The 19,488-nt window shown below is 43.8% G+C and overlaps 1 protein-coding gene across 8 annotated transcripts in view; it reads right to left on the bottom strand.

The window, feature by feature from the left end:
• The window catches only part of ARHGAP26 (Rho GTPase activating protein 26), a 402,649-nt gene that overhangs the window by 304,630 nt on the left and 78,531 nt on the right, over positions 1 to 19,488 (bottom strand). The gene's annotated exons all lie outside the window — the stretch shown is intronic.

Genomic DNA, 19,488 nt, shown 5'->3' with positions numbered 1-19,488 from the left:
TTTGCCCTCTTCCATTTGATACCTAAATTCGCATTGGACTCTAAGTAATATGCTTTTAACCCCTTGTTCTGTTCAGTGTGTGATAAGCATTAGCAAACTGGCTTACTTTTCTGGGATGCAAGCACTTTAACCATTTTCGAGATGGAAGCACATAGGTCTGCATGTGAAAAAGTCCATAGACAAATGGCTACAGTTTGGCTGCACCCCAGAAAGACTGGGAAGAATGTTTTTGGTAGTAGCATGGCAAGGCTGATCAAGAGAGCTTTAAACTAAGTAACAGGGGCTGGAGATGATAGCTAACAGAACACAATGAAAAGGCATCCATTTTACTTCAGTTTCCCCCCATTGTCCCTCTCTTTTAAAAAGGCAAAAAAAGAAGATCCAGGAAACTATAGGCCAGGGGTAGGCAGCCTTTTTGAGCCGGGGGCCGGGTTGCTGTCCCTCAGACAACTGGGGGCCGAAGCCAAAAAATAAATAATTAACTAATTTTTTAAAAAATTTAAATACATAAATAAACCGGGACAAACATAGGACAACATTTTCAAATGGTGGACACTTTTTTAAAAAAAGTGGAGGACACGCGAAAAAATTTGCTGATTTTTAAATAAATGTTAATATAAATGCATGTTTCTGAGGCGTCTATAGACAATTGCCCCTGCGTGCGAGAGGCCAAAGGCCCCGGCGGCAATCGGTGGCGGCAGGACTGGGCTGGGGCCGGTCCCAAGGCCTCACCGGACTGCATCCGGCCCACGGGCCGCAGGTTGCCTACCCCTGCTATAGACTAAGCAGCCTGACCTCAGTACAAGGAAAAATACTATAATGGATTACACAGCAGTCTGTCTCAAGTATCTTGATGACAATTCAGTGATCAGTAGGAGTCTACATGGATTTTCAAAAACAAATCCTACCAAACTAATCTTGTAAGTTATTATTTTTAAAAACAACAACAAAAGATCACTATTTTATTAGATGCTGGGAATACTGTGGATTCATCTGGATTTCAGCAAATCATTTATTTGATAAGCTCCCTCATGATGTTTTGATTATCAAACTGATTAAATATGGAATAGATGAGAACACTGTCAGATGGAAAACCATGTTCAAACAGGTGATACTCTGCCCAAAGTAGTTTTTTGATCTATCATGACACACTTCTCTTCAGTTTCTGTCACTGTTTTTTCTTCTCCAGCATGGAAATTTTAACAAGTGTTCCCAGAATCATAGAATCATAGAGCTGGAAGAGACCACAAGGGCCATCCAGCCCAACCCCCTGCCATGCATGAAATCCAAATCAAAGTATCCCCGACAGATGGCCATCCAGCCTCTGCTTGAAGACCTCTAAGGAAGGAGACTCCACTACACTCCGAGGGAGTTTGTTCCACTGTCAAACAGCCCTCACTGTCAGGAAGTTCCTCCTAATTTTGAGGTGGAATCTCTTTTCCTGCAGCTTGAATCCATTGTTCCTGGTCCTGTTCTCTGGAGCAGCAGAAAACAAACTTGTTCCCTCCTCACTGTGACACCCCTTCAAATATTTAAACAGGGCTATCATATCACCTCTTAATCTCCTTTTCTCCAGGCTAAATATCCCCAGTTCCCTAAGTCTTTCCTCATAAGGCATGGTTTCCAGACCCTGCACCATTTTAGTCACTCTCCTTTGGACACGCTCCAGTTTCTCGATGTCTTTTTTGAATTGTGGTGCCCAGAACTAGACACAATATTCCAGGTGGGGACTGACCAAAGCAGAATACAGTGGCACTTCTCTTGATCTAGACACTATACTTTTATTGATGCAGCCTAAAATTGCATTGGCCTTTTTAGCTGCCGCATTGCACTGTTCACTCATGTTCAACTTGTGGTTTACTTGGACTCCTAGATCTCTTTCACATGTAGTTTCATTCAGCCAGGTGTCCCCCATCCTATATCTGTGCATTTCATTTTTCTGCCCTAAGTGCAGTACCTTACATTTCTCCATGTTGAATTTCATTTTGTTAGCTTTGGCCCAGCTTTCAAGTCTATTGAGGTCATTTTGAATTTTGATCCTGTCCTCTGGAGGATTAGCTATTCCTCCTAAATTGGTGTCATCTGCAAATTTGATAAGTATGCTCTCAATTCTGTCATCCAGGTCATTGATAAAGATGTTGACTAACACTGGCCCCAGGACAGAGCCCTGTGGGACCCCACTGGTCATTTCTCTCCAGGATGAAAAGGTGCCACTGTTGAGCACCCTTTGGGTTCGGCCGGTCAACCAGTTACAAATCCATGTAACAGTTATCTTGTCTATCTCACATTTTACACAAAGTATTATAATTATTATCTAACAGTCAGGATAGATAGCTAGATGGAACAACCAGTCTCATTTAGCACAAATTACTGCAGCTAGGACGAACCCATGCTGATAGTGCATGAACCCATTTCTTCTCCCTGGAAGTGCAACCACATGCCATTAGCAGCAAAGAAGAAAGTGGTGCTTTTGCTTGTCAATGTGGTTGTCTTTTAAGTACGCATTGTGGTTTTGTTGACAGTAGATTCACAGAGTTCTGGGAGGACTCAGGGCACTCAGGCAGAGAGGAGGCCAAATCAGGGAAAATAAGTTGAGGGCTGTGCCTATGATCTCACACTCATGCTGACCACTACTGCACAACAACATCAAATCTCTAGTACAAGATCTTGCAAAAATTTGCTAGTATTTATCTATTACCCTTTTGGGGGAGCAGCAAAGTTCATGCCATGCTTTCAGTTTATGTGAAAGTGAGAACAAGAACATATTTAAATACAGTAAAGGTTTTTAAGAAGACCTTTGCTTCCCGATTTTGCCCTCTCATTGAACGTTAAAAATAACACATCCAGAGATTACAAGGACCCTTGAACTATATTGTTGTTGCTGTCCCTTCAGTTGTTTTTGATTATGGTGACCCTAAAGCAGTGGTCCTCCAGGTTTTGGACATAAAACCCAGAAGCTTCGTCCTCTTGGTCAATGACCGGGGTTCTGGAATTACACTCCAACACACATGAAAGCCAGCATTTTGGGTATCACTGACCTAACGCAACTCTAGCAACGGTTTTTCTGCAAGATCTGTTTAGCGGGGCTTTGCCTTCCGAGGTTTGAGAGAATATGACATTGCCCACGGTCATAACACGTGAGATTCCACGGGGTCAAGCAGGGGTTCCAACCCGTTTTTCTATTGTTAAGTCACACCTCAAGTCCGCCTTTCAAACCCTATACCACACTACTCTTATACAGACTTATTAAAAGAAAACTTCCTCGTTTCTGAAGTAGGTAAGTGGTCATTTCTATTGTTTGATGATTTCTGAAATGAGAAATAAGTCTGGGGGGACATCTGTTCTGCGTTTGACGCAAAATCTTCTCCAAGTGCGCAGTAATAACAAATTTAGCTTTAATATTAGAAGTAAAATATTTAACTGTCGTGTGGTACAAAAACAAAAATTAGCGAGTTCTTTCAAAGCAGACAAAACATGGCATTGCTCAGGCTTTGGAATGCTAGTGGAATGACAGACAGGAAGGAAAAGAAAAAAGCAGCTGTTCAGCAAGCATTTTCTTCCAAAGCATCACATTTATATTGTTAAGCACTCCCTACCAACCCAAACTGTTGAAAAGTCCAAGAATAGCATGCCAGATGTTCAATTGCTTGGATGAAAGCCACCCAGGAGACTTGGTGGCTTTGCCAATAGTTCCATTTATTTACAAACACAAGCAGAAAACAATGGACGCTGGTCTTGCATTAACAGACTTGTGAAGGTGGGAGGAGGGAGGAGGTGGGTCAGTGCACAATTTGTGGGTGGCAAATGTTTCCTCAAGGCTTTTTTGCCCCATTTTTGTCAACTATGGGAAAAGAAAAAAAGAAAGAATTCTGGGAACACCGTATCCGTTGATGTGAAATATTTAAGACAAAAGTAGTTTTTTACTCCTTAGAATGTTTAGTACACCAGCCCTTCTGTATCCTGGATTCGCATCCACATTTAACCATGTCAAAACACACAAAATCCCCAAAAAAATAACATTGAGTTTTTTAATCCCTTTACTAAAAGCCATGTTATATGGCCTAGCATCCACCTATTTTTGCATTTGTGCGCATTGGTGTCCTGGAACCCACACCTCAGGAGGATACCGAGAACCACCGTATGTAAGAAAACCTACTGCGTTAGAGAACAGTAATTCTTATGTCGAGTGTGTAGGCAATACGTGTGCCCACTACATACACGGCACACCATAGCGGCTCTTATTCCAGGAGCCACATCGCCACAAGCACAAGCCCCATTCTCTTGAAAGGGGCTCGGAGGCTACAAGGGATTGCCTACAGGGGTGAGTGGGGGGGATGGTCCGGAAAGTGGCAAAGCTCCCACTTTATAAATCAAATCAAAGTGCCAGTATTTTCCTCAAGGAAAGTACAGGGCTATAGGATATTTTTCTGTCCAAATAAACACCAATTTGTGTTTTGCCATGAACATCTATCGCACTAATCTCACATCAAGCCACAAAACGCAAAAAATCTGCAGCCACGGGACTTCACCTTACTGGAAACGAGAAATTCCGAGCTGCCCAAGCAGGATTCAGAAAAGGAAGGAGGACCCGGGACCACATGCCCAAACATGGCTGGCTTAATGGATTTGCACCAAAAGACTTCCAAAATCGGAATCACCATGTGTTCATAGACTACAGTTCAAAGCATTTGACTGTATTATAACAACAACGCTAGCTATGGAATTCACGTCAATGATAGGGAGTGATACTCCATCTAAAAGCCCCTAATGAGGAATCTGTAGCAAGGCCAAGAAGCCACCTGTCCATAACAGAATTCGAGGAAGCAGAGTGGTTCCCAATAGGAAAGGGGGTCAAGCAGGGGCTGCAATTTCCCTCACCTTTTTTGTTTTAGTTTAATATGCTGAAAACATCATAAGAAAAACAGAATTAGAAATCAGAAACGGAGGCGTTTTACGATAGGAGGACGCAACTTTACACCCTATGTCTGAAGATGAACCAATTATTCGAGAAGCCATTCAGGAATTGGAACAGTTCATAAGGAAGTCAAAGATGAAAGTGCAAAGCCATTTGAGCTGAAAATAAAAGAAAAACACAAATATACCACAGAAGAATACACAATATTCAATCTGACAATGAGGAAATTGAAATAGTTTAAAGAATTCTCTATCTAGGCTCAAACTGACGAATTGACCAGCAGTCAAGAAATAAGAAGACTAAGAATGGAAGGGCAGCTATGAAAGACCTGGACAAGATATGAAAGAAAAATTGACCCACTCTAAGTCAGATCATCAGGTCATTGGTTCCCAATACCATGTACGATATGAGAGCTGGACAGTGAAGGAAGCAGAAAGGAAGAAAATCAACTCATCTGAAACCTTGGTATGGGAAGGTATTCAGAATAACAAGGATAGCCAAGAAGACAACAAATGGGTTCTACGCAGATCCGACCACGGCTCTCCTTGCAGCTAAGATGGTCAAGTTGAGGGACTATGTAATTTGCCGCCCATAATGAGAGGCACAGATCACCAGAAAAAACAATCATGCTAGGAACCGGTAGCGGGTTAGAAGAAGAGGGGAAGACCACAAACCAGCTGGATAGCCCACTCTGGGTGGTTATGGGCAAGGGTTTCTGCAGGATAGGATTCTTTGGCGATGTTTCATCCGCGGATCGCATGCGTCGGAACCGCCTCAAGGGCAGCTAACACCAACAAACAATCATTAACTGTACGGCAGCTGTATCCAACTTATGCAAAAAAACATGGGCAATCAACCACAATCCCTATTTTATACAGGGGGGATGGAATGGGAATCGTTGCTCATGATCCGCAAATGGCCTGCATGGCCAACAAGGCCCACAGCTCGTGTCAAAACGGGTCCGCTTATAGGAATCCACATTATTTCTTGTCTGCTTCCCCCTCCCATCTTGCTGCACAATCGTTTACTTGGATTAAAACAAGTTACTATTCACACTGCTCTTAATCAAAGAAACAGCAACATATTGAAATGTGAACCAATACCTTTCCTGTGCGACTAAAGAGGCACTGCTGAGCTTTCCTGAAAGCTTCCTTCTACTCCTGACAGCTTTTGGTGAGTAATGGGCAGTTGGGGCAGGCGTTAACAGCTGCTGGAACGTTCTCCGCCGCCTGGGCTGCCAAGAACCGCAAATTTTTCAGGTGACATTTTACAAGACTGGGTTTCTCATTCCTATCCCTCGGTGAATACACCCTGTGTTCTCTAGGGATGGGCCCTCTAATAGAGACAGCAAGCGGAGTAAGCATCACATTTTCAACTATGTCTAGAAACACCTGGAACACAAAAAAGGCTTTTTAAGCGTGTAGCATTCTTGCCATGACTTATTGAGTTATATTCTCTTTCTTTTCAGATGACGACAATATATGACTGAATTCCATCAGATCACTTTCCAAAGGGGTTTTTAAAGGGAGGGAGCGGAGAACATAAGGAAGGAGCTAATTTAGTATGCTTATCTATCTGATGTTGAGGATTTGTAAGGGAAAATAAAAAGCCCGGCCTTCATTTTCATCTCCAGTCCTAGCCAGCAACGCTATGCAAGGAAATTCTAGGAGATTCACCAGCAACGCGAACACACAAGTTCCAACGAGATCTAAAACGTACACTATATTAACTTAATCCACCTTTTCTTTTATTTATTTTCCACTCACCCGTCAAGTCGAAACAATTCTTATTGAAATGTTAAATGGTATGGAGGGACACCATCCTCGGCAAGTTGATATTGGGTTCAAATACGCACGTTTTGCACAAGGGTGCTGTTTTTTATAGAGGCCTCTGTTTTGATTTTTTATACACCCAGCAGTTTCTAGACCCTTCAAAGGCAATCTATTATTCTAGCCGTGATTACTCGCTCGTGCCTCCCAGAAAAACAAGTCTTTGGCCCTGTGCTTGTCGGTATTATTTTAGAGTGACGGCTCCGCGGTAAGCTCTGTGGAGAAGTAAACAGACCTTGCGTTTGACGTGGACAGGCAAGAAAAATATACTAAGTCGCCCGTGAGCCCATATCTCCACAAGCCCAGTCTGAGAGTTGATCTTTCTACTGACACCAGGCAGGACTTGGTCCACAATCACAAAAAAGCAGACAATTCTTGGATGTCAGACCAGCAGCAGGATGCCCGCAACAACACACATGCAGAGAAAGTGCAAGAGAAAATAGAAAAATTCTCCATTCAGAATACAAAGACACCTGGAACCCTGGTGGATTTAGCCCTTAAGTGTTGGCTTCCATTTTATCAGTTCTGTTTATCAGGCCAAACATTTTTTATTACAGGCAGGATTTCCCAACCCCCTACTTTCAGGCAGCTTTTGCTCTCTTGCTTGGCTACCACTATGAAGCCGGTTGCAATTGTGGGAATTTTTTAATCTTGCCTGGACACATCAACCGCTCCCACCAATCTTGTTCATCCAAGGGGGAAAAAACCCTAACTCCCGCAGGGAAAGCTTGCAAAGCCAATTCTCTCCTAATTCTAGTTTATTCAAGAAGAAAGGTGTTTGTTTAATCCTGTACTGTCTACCGAAATCCCAACAAGAATGCCGCTTTAGTTACCTCTGGATTGTACTCTGAAGTTGACCTTGTCAAGAATCCAAGGCTGAGCATCCCGTTGTACAAGGTTCAAGTGTGATTCGAGCGAATGGGAAGTAAGTAAGCCAATAGCCACTCTATTAACCACCTAGCCTTTCAAAGTGCTAGGTCAGACATTCCCAAGTGCATCCAGCAGCTTAAGCACGACGGGCTCAGTGCCAAAACATCTATACGCTTTTTCAGCACCTATTATATAACTTCCGTAAGTTTTCTACCTTATTCTAACTGCGAAAGGTGGGAATCAGCTCAGGTCAAACTGTGAGCCCCACTGCATCCAGGCAAACATAGGCAGGAGCAAAGGAAAGCAACATGGTACAAAACAGCATGGAAGCAGTCAACACACAAAGAAGCGTGTGAAAGGGTTATGGGCGAGGTTGTTCATATATCAAGTCTTCAAAGCAGACATTTTTAATAATTCAATATGGAAGCCAAGATCATTTGCAAAGTAAGCAAATTAAAAAGGGGAGCACATTACTCAGTAACAGTACCTTTGAAATGAAGACAATTAGCCATACTAAGCATCAATCAGAACAATCAGGAAGAATCACAATCTCCTCAATCTTCATTGTCACTGTACTTCCTTATGTAAACCAAGTTGCTTCACAGTATGCAGGACCCAAACAGAGTGGACTAAATTATCCAATTACATTAAACTTCATTTTAAAAGGATGATGACTTTTTTAACAGTGACTATGCTTGTTTTGGTATTTAGGTGTGCTTGTACTTTAAAAACAACGAACATGAAGCTGCAGGAGGAGCAGGAGGGGAACAATACATGATCAGGAATAACAGCACAGCAAGGCAACGGGGGGTTGATTTAACCATTCATCCCCTGCCTACAGCCCTACAAAATAAAAAGGCACATCTTCAATCCAGCTTATTAGAGGAAAACCCTCTTTGAAATCAGGATGCTTTGCCCAATGCAGTTAGACATACCAGTTCATGCAGGGTTCTGAGGATGTTAGAAACTTAGTGCTCTACCAAACCTACATGCTTCTTACCACCCCAAGCTAGCATCAGTACTTTGAGTAATTCTCAAACCACAATACATGCCTCAGCACATGACAAAGCCTCAGATAATATGATATAATCAAGGCTTGGTTTAGAAAGTAACAGGTAAAGCCACCATCCCAGTCTTCTATTAAAACCATACTTCAAGATCACACCACAGAATTACAGCATCAGGTCCCTGAATTTAATTCTCCTTTCTCTACAATCATGTACACACTTGATCAGGAAGCAGGAAAGTAGAAGGAGCACTCCCACAAACTACTATCCCACAAAATGTGGCCTAATAGAGTCTTTGCCAAAGAGCTATTGTTACACAAGGGATGAGGCAGTTGACTAAGGATGCACCTACGCTTCACCCTCTGCCATCCCCAGATGCACTTCACTTTCCCCACATGAACCATTTGTTTGAGAAATAGGTTTCAAAGCAGTACAGGAATATTATTCAATCCTATCCCGATGACACTTGTAGCTTGAGCACATAACTACAGAGGGAATATGCCCAACTCACTTATTACAAAATGAAAGTTATGTTGGACAACTGAAGGATAAATGGAAAAATACAAGATGGTGGAAGTCTTTTGATGATTCTATGAACACCCAAGATCCCATAAAAACATGAGCAAATGTGATCATCAAACGAGTAAAGCAAAAAGAGAATTTTATGTACAAACATAAGCCTCACTGCCTTCACCAAGAAATCATTAGCTGATATGCATTCAAATAATGGTAGAGAGAGTATATGAATTACAGGCGACCTATTCCTAAGAATCATCAATTAGAACACAAGGTTTATTTCCTTTCACAAATCTGAAAGAAAAACAATTTGAGGTTTTCAACCTCATTAGGCACACTCACCAGATACACGCATCTTAAAGTAGTTACACAAAGAACATCCAGGAGCAGAGGCAAACAGCAGTCTCAGCAGTGAGACAAATCAATGGCAATGGATCATAGTGCGACTGATTGCTTAAATCTACACCTACAGATTGCTGTAAATTAAGATATGGCAAGGGAAATCAGAGCCGGTTACATGAACTTCATGTGTGACGAGGAATAACATTCCAGGATTTATGACTCTAGTTGAATGTTCCTCAGCCCTGAGAAACTGGCATGTGGTGCTTCAAGCCAGTTGAACAAACCAACCATGTCAAAGACACACATCAATACAAGACAATAAGTGATGGGAGGTTACCATCTTTACATTAGTTCAGCTGATTTAAGCCCTAGAACTCCAGGATTGGCATGGGCTAAGAAATTTTAATTCACAGCAACATTTTTTATTCAGTCAAAAAAGAGCACTTTCACAGCGACAAGAGCAACATGAAAAGGGAACATAAGCGCACATTCCATTGTAACATTAGACACTAAAGATATTCCCGGTTGGACATTCACATCAGGATCCATCTCCAAGTCACTTCAAACACAGAGTATTCCCTGCCCCTTTGAGGTGGAAAAGATGGAACCCCTGTTCCTAAAATGCCCGACAGAATGCTACACAGTGGCACATAATAAAACACTGGCTATATGCCATTGAAAAATAGGTTTCAGAACTTTTATAAGCTTTGTAAACTTGACTTAACCAATCCAGACGTTTACTAGGCCAATGTGCTGGGACAAAATGGCTGGGAGAAAAGGGGAACTGAGTAGGGGGGAAACTGACCCAGTCTGGCCTCTTGAGCATACATCCAGGAGCAGAAAGGGATTTCACCAGAGAAGCAAGTTTCTTATCACAAACACCGGTCATGCTGAAAACTGTCCCAAGGCAGGAAGACAACAACGACGAACAACAGAGACACTTGACAATCTAAGGCTGATGAACAAAAGAAATGTTTGAATATAAATATCTTCCACAGTTATTATAATCCCATGTTCATTCATAATTGCTTTATATCTCCCATCTTTTATCCAATCACAGGAACCTGACTGCAGTATACAATAAGGGTTCCCAGATCAGTATCCATACCAGTCATCAGCCAGGGACCCCCAGACCAATGTTCAGAAATTTACAATATCTATTTTTTAGTAGAAGTACCCTGGAACATTACAGCAATAGGGAAAGTTACTCGGAGGAGTAATCAAACTCATAATCTCAAAGCCCGTGCTAGACATGGAACAAGTGTGTCCCCAGAGCACACATTCTCATTACAAAACCAATACAAGTGTCACGCACTGCCCCCCACCCCCAACTTTTTGACATTGTGTCTGCAACCGGAATTTGGATTAATGTCATAACACTGATGTTACACCAAGCATACCAACACGTGAAAGTGTACAAAGTATTTTGGGCAACAAAAGTTAAGCAAACCAAAAACGAACAGGAATTGTTGTTGCATAAGCATCACACATACACCCCTTTCCACACAAATTAAATACTCCTAGAAATCTCTTTGGCAGCAATTCAACAACACAAATCTTCTTGTTAAAATTCTACTAACATTTGCCATGCTGTGGAATCCGTAGTTTTTGTCCAAAACATATTTCTTCACCTTCACAATGATGAGCATCTGTCACACAGCAAGAACCAAGTCACCAAATGCCAGTTAAATCAATTTGAACTGCAGGCGTCCCACAAAAGGGAAAAAGTCAAAGGGGTGTACTTTGTGTGTGAATACTCAGTAAGCATAGTAAGTGTGCAGGCCAAGCCAGTGCATCATTTCAAACCCTATTGCCAAGGTTCCTGAACATGGTCCAACAAGAAAACATGGCCAATCACAGTGGTGCACACAGAGAGGCAAATAAGACCACACTCTGTAAAGGGAGAATCACGGAAGAAAATTATCCCAACCCCCTGCAACATTCATGCATTCACTGTACACACGTAGAACATTAACTGCCAAAACTCGACAATAAAACATTCACTTCAAATTTTGAGAGGGATAATGAAAAGACAAGGTTATAGGCAGCCCATACTTAACGTCATGTAGTGAAAAATGGTACTGCTTCAAATGCCAATGCACAGGGGGCGGGGATCAAGGAAAAAAACATTCCTTATTCTCACTCCCGCATCCCTGGGTGGACACACAGGGCAAAAGCAAGGACACACAGAGTGCCACTGCTGACTCCTCATATGACACAGACCATTTCTCGCTTGCTCATTCCATCATCTCACAACAAATTAAAACTGGGTAATGGTCTGATCAAGTTCACTTCCAGTTTCGCTTTTACTTGTAGCAAAATGAGACCAGTTCACTAAGTTATGGACCAAAGACCCACAAGCTGCCAAAGACATCTTCCACCGTCATTTAAGAAAGGGCATTAAGATACACATAAAACGATACTAAGTTGCAAACAGAAAACCGACAGAGTTTTAACAGAACCAGTATAATATAAGCATCTGACAAACCATAATGCACAAGTTATAAGTAAAGCATTATGGCAAATCACACACTCCAGTCCAATCGCATTAAGCTTTTGTCATCGTAGCAGCAGTTCTAGGCTACAAATCTCCAAGCACCTGTCAGCCGAGAAAAGTGGACAAATGCAGTTTTGCCTCGAACACCAAATCTATACGACACCACCCAACTAGGGAAAACAGAAGAAGAAGCCCCAAGATATATTCTGGACAGTCTGCCACATGGCCGCGCAGACATCCCTAGGGTGGCTAGGGGAACCATATCCCAAGAAAGAAGAAAGATCGAAGGAGGCAACTAAATGATGCAAGAAAATTGGGCCCCCCACATGGGTTGGTGCCACACCAGTGCTAGCTATATGCAAGAATGCTTAGAAGAAGAAAAAGTACAAATGGCATGAAATCACATACAAGATAAAAGAAAAGTACGGATGTAAAAGCGCAAATAATTACTTCAAAAATTGAAAATAAAAATATTTAAAAAAACTGAACATAATAAATTACTTCAAAAAAATTCCCTACAAACATCAGGACAGAACAACATACAAACACCAACAAACAATGATTTCCGTCACTGACCAGTATATTATCTATTATTATTATTATCATTATATCTAATATCGCCTTATTAATAGCGCTGTAGATTTGCACAGTGCTGTACATAACAAACAATAAATAGAAACAGTAAACCTGCCAGGTGTACAATCTAAAGAAAAAAATAGACAATAATATCCATATACGAATAAACACAATACCGAGAAAGGGTTAATAAAACAGGAACACAATTAAAAATGTCAACATAGCAAATACTACATAATCATGTAATTATTTCCCTCAGCTTTACTTACAGGTGCTGTGATATTTTCTTAGAGACCTCTTGTTCCATTCAAAGGAGTTCCAGGAAGCCAAGCTGGCCAGCTCTTCCTTCCTTGGCAGACATCTTCCCCTTGGTTCTTTAAATGACAGCCCAGGGTCTTACAAACAGTCCCCAATTTTAAGGCGGACTTGTGACTGCCAGGAGGGTAGAGGCCACCCAACTAGAACTCTTTCACTCAGGCAACAATGCGATGTGCCTTAGGGACTTTGTTTCCAGAGCCGAAAGCATACCTTGAATTACAGTAAACTTCAGACCACACAAGCAGCTTGCACTAAAATTTGCAAATCCACTGGCCCTGCCAGCGGGAAATCTGGGCAGTGGAAAAAGGGCAAGAACTCACTGGCTATGACGAGGGAGCATTCTGCGGAAAACTCATAGTTTAGTTGAGAACTACAAGATCATATTGATGCGAGCGTTGCAGGAAGTGGAGTCCCAAAAAGAACTTTTCCAAATCCAGTCTCTAACATTCTCTTTAGAATTGTGTCGAAAATGCATGACATTGTGGCAACTTATGAAGAGAACTCCAAGCCAGCGTCAACAAGCCGCTCCAGGTCGCCAAACTCAAGGAGGGCCCCGACCAAACTACCACATATAGTGTGGCCTAGCCACGCCCCCAACAACCGCCAATAAGACGACAGTAGACAAAGAGGGGAAGCAGAGTGCAGATGAGGGCTACAGGTCTTTGAGATCCACCGAAGTTGATTCTGAAGCCCCCAAGAAGCCCTGAAAGCTCCAGATCCTCCCCCAAAATTAAACTGGTTCATTTTGGGGGGGGGGTGTTTGTCCCCACACCAGCCAAATCTGCCAAAACCACTGCGTTTGCTTCCCTAGATCCCAAATCTCCCCAAACCTTCCAAAAAGACAGGGAAAAAAAGGTAAAAACATCCCCCAAACGGGGCAAAAAGGGCAGCCAGAGTGAAACACTTTGTTGCACTTTAGGCACACTTAAAGAGCCATGATGCCAGCCCACGGGGCAGGTGCAGACAGTGAAAAGCCCCATCCCAACCCCTATAGGTTGTATCCTGCTTACATTAAAAAAAACCTATGTTTTTCAATGGTGCGTTGCAAATCATGGATATAGGAACTGCATGACAGTTTAGAAATATCACAAATACTACTGAACAAAAAGAAGAAAAGAAGAAATAAGCACAGTATTTAAGTGTCAATTGTCACCCTGAAATTGCATCAAATTAAAAGAGGAGGAAAACAGTGAACATATTACCTGATCAAGCATTTATCCTCATTTCGCTATATGTTATAAGGTTCATGTGTTAAAAAATGACAAAATTTAAAATTTCAACTGGATTTTTGTGCTAGCAAACTTCCAATGAAGCCACTCTTAAGAAATAATGAAAATATAATTGATGAGAATGGTGGAAGGACAGCCAGATGTGGTTTACTAATTTACCAGGCATGCATGAGGTGCCCATGATTTTGACCTCCTTTTAAAACAGAGCTGTCAAAACGGAAATCCAACACAGAATTACTGTTTACATTTGCAGTGTCAGCAATAGGCATTCAGATATAATCGCTGTAAAGCAAGCAAGCGCTGCACATGCTGAATCTGCAGGTTCAGGCAAAGTTCACTGGTTGCTTGGGCCAGACAAGCTAAATTAACAAATACAAAGAGAAGGGGACTACAAGTGAGGAAGGAGAAACAGTGATTCTGGAAGACCAAACTCCATTTTGGAGGAGGGAGGGGGTCTATACCAGGAATGGAACAGAAATTGTAATGGGTTGGGTGGGGATGTGTAAAAATTCAAAGCTGAAGTCTAGAAGAGAAATGAGAAGAATGATATTGACAATAACATAAAAATAGTTAAGAAAGAAAGTAGAATAGAACAAAACCTGAAGCAGTAAATGGTTCTAAATACCACAAAGGTTGACAAAATAAGGGCAATAGCCCAGTCTACTTGCACAGACACAAGACAAAGTGTTCATGACGCCTCCCAAAAAAACTTTGCAAAGCCAGCAAGCTACAATGACAGAATATACAGAACTAAATCAAACTTTTACAGCCACATAAGGAGGTCAGGACAACTCCCCCGAAATTCATTATGAACAAAATCGTACCCTTTTTCTAATTCATGTGGGTACCAAGAACACCTTTGAAAGATAACAGGACTGTATTGGGATAGGAAGACACTAAAAGTGAAGGATTGGTTATGTAGATAGTCTAGACAGGAGCGGTTGCTTCTAGGAACACGATCTTCACTTCTTGGGACTTTTCACACAAGAAAATTGGAAGGTTATCTGAGGGTTAATCCAAGGACCATCCGGTTTAGCATAATTGTCAACGAGAGAGAAATCCAACGACTTCAGAGCCAATCCGAAGCCAATCCACATACAATGACAAGTATCCAGGAAAGTTAAACGGATAAAACAGCAAATTATAATCCTTTTGCACTGCGAATTTTCAGTCAATGCGGAGTGCCCTAGTGTGAAAGTTGTCCTAGATCAGCCATTGATTCCCTTCGTGACAAACTAAATTCCATGAACCTTTGTTTCAATTTTCTTCCTGTCATCCTTCTTTTCGTTATACACCATACATACACACCTTCTTCCCTCATGCCAATGCTGGAGAAGGCAGAGAGAGTGGTTTTGGAATTACAGGGAGAAAGGGAGGCAACAATGAGGCTTGTAGTGTTGCATGCCTCAAGTCTTTTTTTTTTCTGACTTAAAGTGACCCTATCATGGGATTTCTTGGCCAGATTTGTGCAGAGGGGGTTGCCATTGCCTATCCCCTGAGAGAGTGGACTTTGCTGAGACCAAAGAGAGAGGGGGCATCAAAGAGGCACAATCACGCGTCCAACCAGGTTGAGGGTGGAACAGGCGCCAGGCTCCCTTTGCTGCCGTCTTACTTCATTGGCGGAGCCTTGGTCAGGCAAAGAGGAGAAGCAGAGGGTGGAAACAGAGCCTCTTCAGATCCTGCAGCCCCTGGGATAGTGGAGATCATCCACACGGGCACCAATCCGAACTTGGGGTCAGCGCTTCGTTTCCCTTGAGCTTCTGCCACCGGAGCTGCTTGCCTTCCGACGCTGCGGGTAAGTGGGGGGGAAGGTGGATGACTGTGTGGGGTCTGCCGGGGGGGGGGGGTTCTTGACTGGAGGGGATGGAGATGATAGGATCTGTAGTACAGCGGGAAGGGGCAGGAAAGGCTGGTTGGTTTAGGACGAAGAAGACAAAACTGACTTCCACCAACACTTCTTGCTTGGGTACTTGTGGAAATGAAAGTTTTTAGGAGCACAACAAAAGGATATCTCAAGCTGCAACAGGGAGTTGGGGGCAAATTAGCTTACTTGCTAATTAGCTTACTTGCTGTTCACCGCTATGATCTTTGGAATAGTGGTATAGAAATAAAAAAAAATTCACACACAGGGTAGATGGGTGAGGGTGTCATATAATAACAACTTTTATTGGAAGTTCTTTCCTCTCAAAACAGGGACAAGGGTGGAGGGAAGGAGTAAAATTAAGGATGGGATTTTTTATATATCCCTCATTCCATAAAAGTATTTAGTGCAGTAAAAGGTAAATTTAAAAGCCATTTTAAAACTAAGTGAAGTATAATATGCATCCCTCTTTCAATATAATTAGCTTACTTGCTAATTAGCTTACTTGCTGTTCACCGCTATGATCTTTGGAATAGCAGTATATAAATAAAAAACAAACAAAATTATAAGTGTCATTAACATAGGTTTGTTTTAGTGAGAACATAACATAAAGACACTTTTAAAACTACAATGGACCCTCCACATTCACTTGGGTTGGGGCACAGGACCCCTGTGACAGTGGGAAAACTACAAATAAAAAAGCACTTTTTAAAAACATGGGATAACATCACTCTAGATATCTCGGTCCTCCAGGGCAACTCTATGGTCAACATCTGTCAGAAGGTGACTATAGAATTGCATTGGAGGACCTACAAACGCCTAGAGTATTGTTCTCTCTAGGAATCTCTAGGTCCTCCAGTGCAACTTTTGTTTGGCAAACGTTGATGATAGGGACTGGAGGTCTTAGAGATTCCTAGAAAGGGCATATTAATAAAATCTGTGAATAATCAAATCTGCAAAATTCAAATCTGCAAATGTGGAGGGTCAATTGTAACTTTCCTGTCTCTGGTATTATGTCAAAAAACAAAAATAAAAACAACAACCTCTAGTCTTCCTTCTTCCTCTTTGGTATGGCCATGAGAAGACTGGGAGAATTCACATTTGTTTTTCAATTACCAAAGCTAATCTATGTCTGAGCTCTACAATACAACAATCTTAACTATGGTTTGTTTAAATATAATCCATAGTTTGAAATTGTTTTACTTCAAATAAAGTTATAATGAACAATACTATGCCAGGCTGATCTTATACAAGAGGTTAGTTAAACAGAAAATAAAGCTTTCAAGCTCTCCCAACCAGGCAGCAACCATCTCCTTGAATTTCTGAGCAGGTGTGGTTGTATCATCAATTATTATCCTGCACCTTTGCCACAATCATTGGTATTTGGCAGATCATGAGACTGCCATATGATCAAATGAATGATACCGTGGATTATTATATTACTATCTAATCTAACCAAACTTTTGTTTATAAAATGAAAGCTGTCTTTCCCCTCCATGACCTTCTCATTTAGGGTTAAATCCAAAATGAGTGTTATGTAAAGTACATCAACTGAAATCAATGGGACTTTAGTTGGGATTAATAAATCTCATTCATTTAAAGTAATCTGTGTTAAGCACTGCTAACACTGCATTTAGCCCTTAAGTGTTATACAGTCAGCCCTCCACATTTGCAGCTTTGAATTTTGCGGATTTGATTATTCACAGATTTGATTAATATATTCTTTCTTGCAATTTCTAGGTTCCAGCACTACTGTATGCATAGTCAGCTTCTAACAGAAGTCACATTGAAGGACCTAGAGGCTCCTAGAGAGAACAGTTCTGTAGACCTTTGTAGGTCCTCCTGCACAATTCTATGGCAAACTTCTCACAGAACTTGACAATAGTGTTACACTGGAGGACCTAGAGCAGGGGTAGGCAACCTTTTTGAGCCGGAGGCCGGGTTGCTGTCCCTCAGACAACTGGGGGGCTGAAGCCAGGGGGTGGAGCTTCCACCCCCGGGGGAGGGGCCGCGTACCAGGGGTGGAGCCTCCACCTTCCGGAGTTCCCACCCCGGGGCAGAGCTTCCACCCCCAGGGGCCAGGCCACCTCCTCTTTGCCGGCCCCTGACGGGGCCCCAGGCCCCGTCAGAGTCCGGGAAAGAGCCGGCGGGGACCGCCAGCGCTGGAGGCCTCCCCGTCTTTGCCGGCCCCTGACGCCAGAGGCCCGCTGCCGCTGCAGGAGCCCTCCAGGAGGGCCCCAGCGACGGCAACTGGCCTCCCAGGGGCCCGCTGCCGCTGTTGGAGCCCTCCTGGAGGGCCCCAGTGACGGCAACTGGCCTTCCAGGGGCCCGCCAGTCCGTAGTCCCTCCTGGAGGGCCCCAGGCAACGGCAAAGGCCTCCCAGGGCCCGTGCCCACGCTGGGCCCTTCTGGTTGGGCCCCTGCGGTACAACTGGCCTCCATGGGCCCGCTGCTGCACCGTCAGATCCTCCTGGGCCCCACGAGGCAAACGGGCCTACAGGGGCCTCAGCCGCCATTGAGCCTTTGGAGGACCCAGCGACGGAACTGGCCTCCCGGGGCTCCGCTGTCCGCTGTTGGAGGCCCTCCTGGAGGCCCCTGCGACAGCACTGGCCTCCAGGGGCCCGCTTGCCACCGTCCTAACCTTGGAGGCCCAGAAGGCAATGGGCCTCAGGGGCCCTAGGCTTGGAGAGCCCTTGGAGACCCTAGCGACGGCAACTGGCCTCCCAGGGCCGCTGCACGCTTGCCGGATACCTTCTGGAGGGTCCAGCGAAAGGCAACGGGCCTCTGGGGGGCCCGCTGCCATCGCAGGAGCCCTCTGGAGAGCCCCTGTGGACAGCAATGGCCTCCCAGGGGCCCTCAGCCTCCCTTGGAGCCCTCCTGGAGGACCCCAGCAAAAGCAACGGCCTCTGGGAGGCCCGCGCAGTCCGCAGACCCTCCTGAGGGGCCCAATCTAGGCAACTGGCCCCCGGGCCCGCTGCCCCTTTTACTCTCCTGTGAGGGACCCCAGCGAAGCAACTGCCTCCCAGGGCCCGCTCCGCCCTCCGCTGGCCCTCCAAGGACCCCACGAAGGCAACGGCCTCCCAGGGGCCCGCTCTGCTGCTGGAGCCCTCCTGGAGGACCCCGCAAAGCAACGGCCTCCCAGGCCCGCTTCCACGTCACAGGACCCTCTGAGGCCCCATCGATGGCAACGGCCCTCCAAGCCGCTGCCACCCGTTAGCCCCGCCCGCCATTTTTTGGGAAGAGTCACGAAATCTCGTCGACCCTCTCTTATTCGCATGAGATTGCCACAATTTTTTCCCAAATGGCGCCCCCATAGCGGGCAAAAGCCGCAACTCTGCTGACGGCGCAGGCGAGCCAGGGCTGGCTTAAAGGCCGTCGGTTGCCGACCCCTGACCTAGAGAACTCCTAGAGGGTTGTTTTCTTGTGTATTTTGGTTTTTTATAATTTGCAGTTTTCCCACTTATACGGAGATCCTGTGCCCCTAACCCAGTGAATATGGAGAACCCATTATATGTATTTTTTAAGTTTT

Source organism: Sceloporus undulatus, chromosome 2 (assembly GCF_019175285.1).
Source record: "Sceloporus undulatus isolate JIND9_A2432 ecotype Alabama chromosome 2, SceUnd_v1.1, whole genome shotgun sequence".
Lineage (NCBI taxonomy): Eukaryota > Metazoa > Chordata > Lepidosauria > Squamata > Phrynosomatidae > Sceloporus > Sceloporus undulatus.
The sequence above is the reverse complement of the archived record's forward strand: the minus strand, read 5'-3'. Positions and strand labels throughout refer to the sequence as shown.